The sequence below is a fragment of the Nicotiana tabacum genome, chromosome 9 (assembly GCF_000715075.1).
Source record: "Nicotiana tabacum cultivar K326 chromosome 9, ASM71507v2, whole genome shotgun sequence".
Classification (NCBI taxonomy): Eukaryota; Viridiplantae; Streptophyta; class Magnoliopsida; order Solanales; family Solanaceae; genus Nicotiana; species Nicotiana tabacum.
This window is the reverse complement of record NC_134088.1, coordinates 8,489,240-8,498,213: the sequence shown is the minus strand read 5'-3', so window position 1 is coordinate 8,498,213 and position 8,974 is coordinate 8,489,240.

The following is an 8,974-nucleotide window of genomic DNA, read 5'->3' as shown; positions in this document are numbered from 1 at the left end:
TCACGAGGGGGGTCTGGGGAGTGTCTGGTGTGAAGCTGGGGTTAAACGGTGTAGATCGAGTTTTGACTCGAATCTTCAAATGAAGATTCGAGGACCTAGAGAGTGATTCGAACTAAACGGTTAACAGGTCTATGTTCAGGGTGGTGAGGGGGTTCTATGGTGTTCAGGGCGAGGTCACCGGCGTTCATGCCGCCGGTTTTCATGGTGAAGAGTACAGGGGCGGCTCTAGGGTTTGTGGGTTTGGGTGAAGACGACGAGGCTGGGGTATTGGATAGGGGGGGTAGGGTACGATTAGAGACTTATATAGTTAATGGGTGGGCGGATCTCGACCGTTAGATCAATCAAGATCTACGGTCTGGATCTAAGAGTTTAGGGGAAACGGTGTCATTTCAACTAATGGGGGTTTGGGGTTGGTCCGGGTGGAAACGGGTCGGGTTTGTTGGTGGGTTATGGGGAATTGATCTTGGCCGTTGATCACCCTGAGATCAACGGCCCAGATCAGGCACGATCCAAACGACGTCGTTTGGACACCTTGGGTACTAAGTGGTCTGGACCGGGCAGGCCTGGGTTTTGGGCATTGTTTGTTTGGGCCAATTTAATAAAATTGGCCCAATCCGGAAGAAGAAGGGGTCCTTTCTCTTTTTTTTTATTTCTCTTTCTTATTTATTTTAAAACTAAACAAAAAATCAAATTAAAATTAAATACACACTCAATACAATTATTTGCACACACACTAAAATATTTCAAAACAAGTAAAATTAAACAAAACAAAATCACGGACAAAGATGTCTGTTTATGCTTTTCTATTTAAACCATGTTACGGTTCAGATTGTGCATGATACGTACACATTTTTTGAATTTTGTTTTAATAAAATAAATAAATAAAAATGGGCCGAAGTCACAAATAAATCAACAAAGTGCCGCACAGAAATCCAAAAATTGTACAGCAGGACCAATTTTTTATTCTTTTGGAGCGACTGTCACGCAAAAACAAAAATCACGTGCTCACAGCTGCCCCTCTTTGTTAGGAAACACGAAGAGTTTTTGTGCAAAGATAAAGTGAGCGTGTATGAGCGATTTTTGCCTATGGACCACTCCGTATGAAGCATTTTTTTTTTGAAAGATCTGACCGAATCTTGCTTCAAAGATTTCGTACATATCCTGGGCTAAACAGGAATCAGGTCAATGTAGTTCGAGAAGTTTTGGTAGCTGGGACTACCATGGGACTGCAATGCTTGCTGCTACTGCTATTGCTGTTGTCACTGCTACGTCACTGACCGCCTTATTACAACCAAACGAAAATTGGAAACTGAACTAACTACTTATATGCATGTCAACTGCTAGTTACAAGATTCCTATCTATGATTCTTTTACGACTTGATCTTGGGTCTTAGCTGATTCTGCTTGTAGACTCCGATCTGAATCTTGATGCTTGTGAGTTGCGGCGACTTGTTTAACCTCTGGGATACTGAGTGAGACGCGATTGGCAGGGTTCAGGCCCTTAATTAAATGTTGGAGTCAATCCTCCTTGCATTTACTCTGATATCTCGGGACATCTTCTCTTTTTTTTTTCTTTTTTTCTTCTTTGATTCCGAACTGGGATTCATCTCGTGGGTCATTTCGATCCATGTGGCTCGAGGTCAGACCTGCGGGAGAAAACAAATGAACGAAATTTTTTGCCCCAGTTTCACTAGGGAAATTTCGTTAATTATTCACCAGGAGGTTCATAAAATTGATGAAAGAGGATATGCATGCTCAGTTCAGGGTTGGAGCCCTAATACCGCCTAGCTGGGGAAAGGTTCAGTTTAGGGTTTAAAACCCTAACGCCGAACAAAGGAAGAATTCAGTTTAAGGTTTAAAACCCTAATGCTGACTAAAAGGAAAATTCAGTTTAGGGTTTAAAACCCTAATGCTGATTGCATGAAAAAGCTCAGTTTAGAGTTTAAAACTCTAATGTTGGCTGAAAGGAAAAAGTTCAGTTTAGGGTTTAAAACCCTAATGCTGACTAAAAGGAAAATTCAGTTTAGGGTTTAAAACCCTAATGCTGACTAAAAGAAAAATTCAGTTTAGGGTTTAAAAACCCTAATGCTGACTAAAGGAAAATGTTCAGTTTAGGGTTTAAAACCCTAATGCTCATTAAAGGAAAAAGTTCAGTTTAGGGTTTAAAACCCTAATGCTGACTAAAGGAAAAAGTTCAGTTTAGGGTTTAAAACCCTAATGCTGACTAATAGAAAAAGTTCAGTTTAGGGTTTAAAACCCTAATGCTGATTAAAGGAAAATTCAGTTTAGGGTTTTAAAACCCTAATGCTGATTGCAGGGAAAAGCTCAGTTTAGGGTTTAAAACCCTAATGCTGGCTGAAAGGAAAAAGTTCAGTTTAGGGTTTAAAACCCTAATGCTGACTAAAAGGAAAATTCAGTTTAGGGTTTAAAACCCTGATGCTGATTGCATGGAAAAGCTCAGTTTAGGGTTTTAAAACCCTAATGCTGGCTGAAAGGAAAAAGTTTAGTTTAGGGTTTAAAACCCTAATGCTGATTGCATGAAAAAGCTCAGTTTAGAGTTTAAAACTCTAATGCTGGCTGAAAGGAAAAAGTTCAGTTTAGGGTTTAAAACCCTAATGCTGACTAAAAGGAAAATTCATTTTAGGGTTTAAAACCCTAATGCTGATTGCATGGAAAAGCTCAGTTTAGGGTTTAAAACCCTAATGCTGGCTGAAAGGAAAAAGTTCAGTTTAGGGTTTAAAACCCCTAATGCTGACTAAAAAGGAAAATTCAGTTTAGGGTTTAAAACCCTAATGCTGATTGCATGGAAAAGCTCAGTTTAGGGTTTAAAACCCTAATGCTGGCTGAAAGGAAAAAGTTCAGTTTAGGGTTTAAAACCCTAATGCTGACTAAAAGGAAAATTCAGTTTAGGGTTTAAAACCCTAATGCTGATTGCATGGAAAAAGCTCAGTTTAGGGTTTAAAACCCTAATGCTGGCTGAAAGGAAAAAGTTCAGTTTAGGGTTTAAAACCCTAATGCTGACTAAAAGGAAAATTCAGTTTAGGGTTTAAAACCTTAATGCTGATTGCATGGAAAAAGCTCAGTTTAGGGTTTAAAACCCTAATGTTGGCTGAAAGGAAAAAGTTCAGTTTAGGGTTTAAAACCCTAATGCTGACTAAAAGGAAAATTCAGTTTAGGGTTTAAAACCCTAATGCTGATTGCATGGAAAAGCTCAGTTTAGGGTTTAAAACCCTAATGCTGGCTGAAAGGAAAAAGTTCAGTTTAGGGTTTAAAACCTTAATGCTGACTAAAAGGAAAATTCAGTTTAGGGTTTAAAACCCTAATACTGATTGCATGGAAAAAGCTCAGTTTAGGGTTTAAAACCCTAATGCTGGCTGAAAGAAAAAAGTTCAGTTTAGGGTTTAAAACCCTAATGCTGATTGCATGGAAAAGCTCAGTTTAGGGTTTAAAACCCTAATGCTGGCTGAAAGGAAAAAGTTCAGTTTAGGGTTTAAAACCCCAATGCTGACTAAAAAGGAAAATTCAGTTTAGGGTTTAAAACCCTAATGCTGATTGCATGGAAAAAGCTCAGTTTAGGGTTTAAAACCCTAATGCTGGCTGAAAGGAAAAAGTTCAGTTTAGGGTGTAAAACCCTAATGCTGATTGCATGAAAAAGCTCAGTTTAGAGTTTAAAACTCTAATGCTGGCTGAAAGGAAAAAGTTCAGTTTAGGGTTTAAAACCCTAATGTTGACTAAAAGGAAAATTCAGTTTAGGGTTTAAAACCCTAATGCTGATTGCATGAAAAAGCTCAGTTTAGAGTTTAAAACTCTAATGTTGGCTGAAAGGAAAAAGTTCAGTTTAGGGTTTAAAACCCTAATGCTGACTAAAAGGAAAATTCAGTTTAGGGTTTAAAACCCTAATGCTGACTAAAAGAAAAATTCAGTTTAGGGTTTAAAACCCTAATGCTGATTGCATGAAAAAGCTCAGTTTAGAGTTTAAAATTCTAATGCTGGATGAAAGGAAAAAGTTCAGTTTAGGGTTTAAAACCCTAGTGTTGACTAAAAGGAAAATTCAGTTTAGGGTTTAAAACCCTAATGCTGATTGGCTGGGGATAAAGCTCGAGAGTTCTACACGATCTATTTTTGAGTTTTCTTGTTTTAATAGAAGATAAAAAGGGAGTTTTGCGAGAACTTACCTTTGAGTGAATTCCTTATTGCCGAAGTACTTCCTGTACCCGTGTACCTTCTTCTTTGGGCGACACCTGCACCTTGCACGGTTGTCTTGGATTAGACCTGTTTCAACCTTCTAAACAAAGAATCATTTGTTAGTTCGGGAATGACGGCCGGTTCGGTGACCTTGATCGTTCCCAGTTGCTTTCTCGCGTCTTTGTTTCTGTTGTAAAGTTCCGCCATTGATTTGATTCGAATGGCGAGACCCTTCTAGACTGTTCAGGCTTGTATTTCAGGATTCTGCGATGATTTGCCTCGTAGGGCCTCTCTTTTTTTTCTTTTTGTCCCATTTTGATTGAAGGTTCTCAACGGGGATTTTATTGGAGGTGTTCTGTGGGAATTTGTACAAAAGGAAGCTCTGTGGGGGGAATGTTTACAAAGTGGATTCTTTGTGCGGATTCTGTACAATGGGGTATGCTGGGTTTTTTGTTTCAAAACGAGTTTCCCAGGGTTTGTTGGGGTAAGCTTGCTGGGGGTGTGCTGAGAGAATTCCAACGGTTTTTTTTTTGTTTATATTGGGGGGACTCTGCGGGAGATTTTTTTAAAAGGAGAGATTCTGTGGGGATTTGTACAGAGGGAAACTCTGTGGGGATTTGTCCGAAGGTGGACTTGCTGGGGAAGATTTCGAGATTTCTCCCTTTCCTCTCTACTCTGAAACACCATCAAACGTCATGATTCATCATGCTTAGGTAATCATACCAACGAGATGAGGCGCTTTCCTTCATGAGACGGGATTCCGTGCGAACAAAACTGCCACCTGCCATTTCCGGCGTGTCCTGGACTTGGGATTAAAACACAAAAGGGATTGAAGGAAACAAAGAAAGGAGAAAACAAATCAGAAAACAGAGTGTCCTTTTCAGGACGAGAAAGACTCATCTGAGGAAGATAATGCTGGCTTTAAATGACATGACATGCTATTTGGACTGGACGTCTGACCTTCTAAGAGCTTGCATTTTCCTGAACCAGAACGGATCTTTGTGATTCCAAACCGGTGGCACTCTGCCGAAACTTTCTTGGGGTGGCGTCATTCTTTTCGGCCAGCAGCGCCCTTTGTGGGTTTTCGCTGGCTGACCTCTCTCATTTCTCTTCCTGTCATCGCTTGATAGCACTCTTTGCGAGTTTTTACTAAACAAGCTCTCTCATTTTGGTTTCTCTACTCCCGTCGCCTCGTGGTGCCCGAAGGTTTTCACCACCGAGACTCTCTCATTTTATCTCTCTCAATTCAGAGTGTGATGGTCTTCATTTGTGACGCTGATTGATTCCCCACCATATTTGGTAATTGATTTGAAGGCTTGTGTTTGGTAAAGAGATGTAGTGATACTAACTTCTCAACTGCTCGACGTGCCCCGGTTTTCAATTTCAGGGTGAATGGGATTTTATTGTTGGTGTGACTGAACCTCCGGGAGAGGCTGCCTACGTATCCTTTCGGAATCAAGTCAAACGTAGTTCAGGCGTCAATCAATGTCTTGTTTTGTTTTTTTTTTTTGTTTTGTAAGTGGCTCAAAAGTTTGTAGAGAGAATTGGGTAGTGTTTGGGGAGTAGTGGGGGATAAAACCTTCGCCATTTTCAAGCATGTCCGGACCACTGGAGTATGATTTAGACGTAGTACCTCTTGACTGCATCTGCATTTACTACTGTGTCGGGGTCATTTCCTTCGATATCACCCAGATACAATGCTCCTCTTGGCAATATCTTCCTTACGATGTATGGGCCTTTCCAATTTGGAGCAAACTTCCCTTTTGCTTCTTCATGATGCGGCAGAATACACCTCAGTACCAATTGTCCTACTTCGAAATTCCGGGGTCGGACTTTCTTGTTGTAAGCATGGGCCATCCTTCGTTGGTATAACTGTCCGTGACAAACTGCAGCCATCCGCTTTTCATCAATCAACGTTAATTGCTCCAATCGAGCCTTAACCCACTCGCTGTCTTCGATTTCTGCTTCGACAATGATTCGAAGCGAAGGAATTTCTACCTCTGCCGGTATTACAGCCTCGGTCCCATAAACCAAAAGATAAGGAGTCGCTCCCACCGATGTGCGTACCGTAGTGCGGTACCCCAATAATGCAAAAGGCAACTGCTCATGCCACTGTCGGGAACTTTGGATCATTTTCCTCAAAATCTTCTTGATGTTTTTGTTCGCCGCTTCCACGGCACCATTGGCTTTTGGCCGATAAGGAGTAGAATTCCTATGTGTTATCTTGAATTGTTCGCATACATCATGCATCAAGTGACTGTTCAAGTTTGTTGCGTTATCTGTAATGATAGTCGCAGGAATACCGAAACGGCAGATAAGATTTGAGTGTACAAAATCCACCACAGCTTTCTTAGTGACCGACTTGAGGGTGACAGCCTCTACCCATTTTGTGAAGTAGTCTATGGCAACCAGTATAAACCTGTGTCCATTCGAGGCCTTTGGTTCAATTGGTCCAATGACGTCCATGCCCCAGGCGACAAATGGCCAAGGTGCGGACATGGGATGCAGTTCCGTGGGAGGTGCATGAATCAAATCACCGTGCACCTGACACTGATGACATTTCCGAACAAAGCTAAAGCAATCCTTTTCCATGGTCATCCAGTAATAACCTGCTCTAAGGATTTTCTTTGCTAAGACATACCCGTTCATGTGAGGTCCGCACACACCTGCGTGTACTTCGTGCATGATCTTTCTCGCTTCCTCGACATCGACACATCTTAGGAGATTGAGGTCCGGGGTCCTCTTATATAACAATTCACCGCTCAAGAAGAAACCACTTGCATGTCGCCTAATGGTCCTCTTTTGATCACCAGTAGCGTGCTCGGGGTATTCTTGTGTCTTCAGGAACCTCTTGATGTCATGGTACCAAGGCTGCGTATTTGATCCCGCCTCGATTACACTGCAGTAACCGTGTCTTTCCTTGATTTGGATTTCCAAAGGATCGACGTGGGCGTTGCCCGGGTAAGGTAGCATTGAAGCCAAAGTAGCAAGTGCATCTGCCAGTTCGTTGTGACACCTCGGAATATACCTGAACTCTAATGAGGTAAAGCGCTTGCTGAGGTCCTCCACATGTTGTCGGTATGGGATAAGTTTGACATCCCGAGTTTCCCACTCGCCTTGAGCTTGCCGGATGATCAGGTCAGAATATCCCATAATCAGTAAGTTTTCGACATCCTGATCGATTGCCATATGCATGCCCATAATGCAGGCTTCATACTCAGATGTATTGTTTGTGCAAAAGAAACGCAGTCTAGCTGTGGCGGGATAATGCTGACCGGAAGGCGAGATCAAAATTGCCCCAACCCCTACACTCTTGGCGTTCACGGCTCCGTCAAAGAACATCTTCCAAACATGAGCTTCCTCCGAGATCACTTCTACGGTGTTTACCTCTTCATCTGGAAAGTAGGTATCTAATGGCTGGTATTCCTCATCGACCGGATTTTCGGCCAAATGATCTGCTAACGCTTGGGCTTTCATTGCCGTGCGAGTGACATAAACTATGTCGAATTCCGTAAGCAAGATTTGCCATTTAGCCAGTCTCCCAGTAGGCATTGGTTTCTGGAATATATACTTCAAAGGATCCAACCTGCTTATGAGGAATGTAGTGTGGGCTTGGAGATAATGTCTCAGCTTTTGAGCAACCCATGTGAGAGCGCAGCATGTCCTTTCCAGCAGAGTGTATTTGGCCTCGTAGCCGGTGAATTTCTTGCTCAAGTAGTAAATTGCTTGCTCCTTCTTTCCGGTTACGTCGTGTTGCCCGAGGACACAACCGAAAGAGTTCTCCAAGACTGTCAGATACAAGAAAAGTGGCCTCCCTAGTTCTGGAGGGACCAAGACTGGGGGATTCGAAAGGTATTCTTTGACTTTATCAAAAGCTTCTTGACACTCAGTTGTCCATTTGATCGCCGCATCTTTCCTTAACAGCTTGAATATGGGCTCACACGTGCTTGTCAGCTGGGCAATAAACTGACTGATGTAGTCCAACCTGCCCAAAAGACTCATCACGTCTTTCTTTGTTCTCGGGGGAGGTAGATCCCTGATGGATTTTATCTTAGTTGGGTCTAGCTCGATTCCTCTCCTGCTTACGATGAAGCCCAAAAGTTTGCCCGACGGAACTCCGAAAGCGCATTTGGCTGGGTTTAGCTTCAAGTCATACTTTCTTAGCCTCTCGAAGAATTTCCTCAAGTCTTGGATGTGATTATCCCGCGTCCTGGACTTGACTATCACATCGTCCACGTACACCTCTATTTCCTGATGCATCATGTCATGGAAAATGGCAGTCATGGCCCTCATGTAAGTAGCCCCCGCATTCTTCAGACCAAATGGCATGACCCGGTAACAGTAGGTGCCCCAAGGCGTGGTGAAGGCAGTTTTCTCGGCGTCCTCTTCATCCATCAGTACCTGATGATACCCAGCATAACAATCTACAAAAGACTGTATCTCGTGCTTGGCATAATTATCAACGAGGATGTGGATGTTGGGCAGCGGGAAATTATCTTTAGGACTTGCTCTGTTCAGATCTCGGTAATCTACACATACCCAAGTTTTCCCGTCCTTTTTTGGTACTGGAACCACATTCGCCAACCATGTTGTATATTGGACTACCCGGATCACTCCTGTTTTCAGTTGCTTGGTGATCTCCTCCTTAATCTTGTCACTGACCTCAGTTTTGAACTTTCGTTGCTTTTGTTGAACTGGAGGACAATCAGGATGAATCGGCAATTTATGAACCACTAGATCAACACCTAGTCCCGGCATGTCATCATATGACCAAGCAAACACGTCTTTG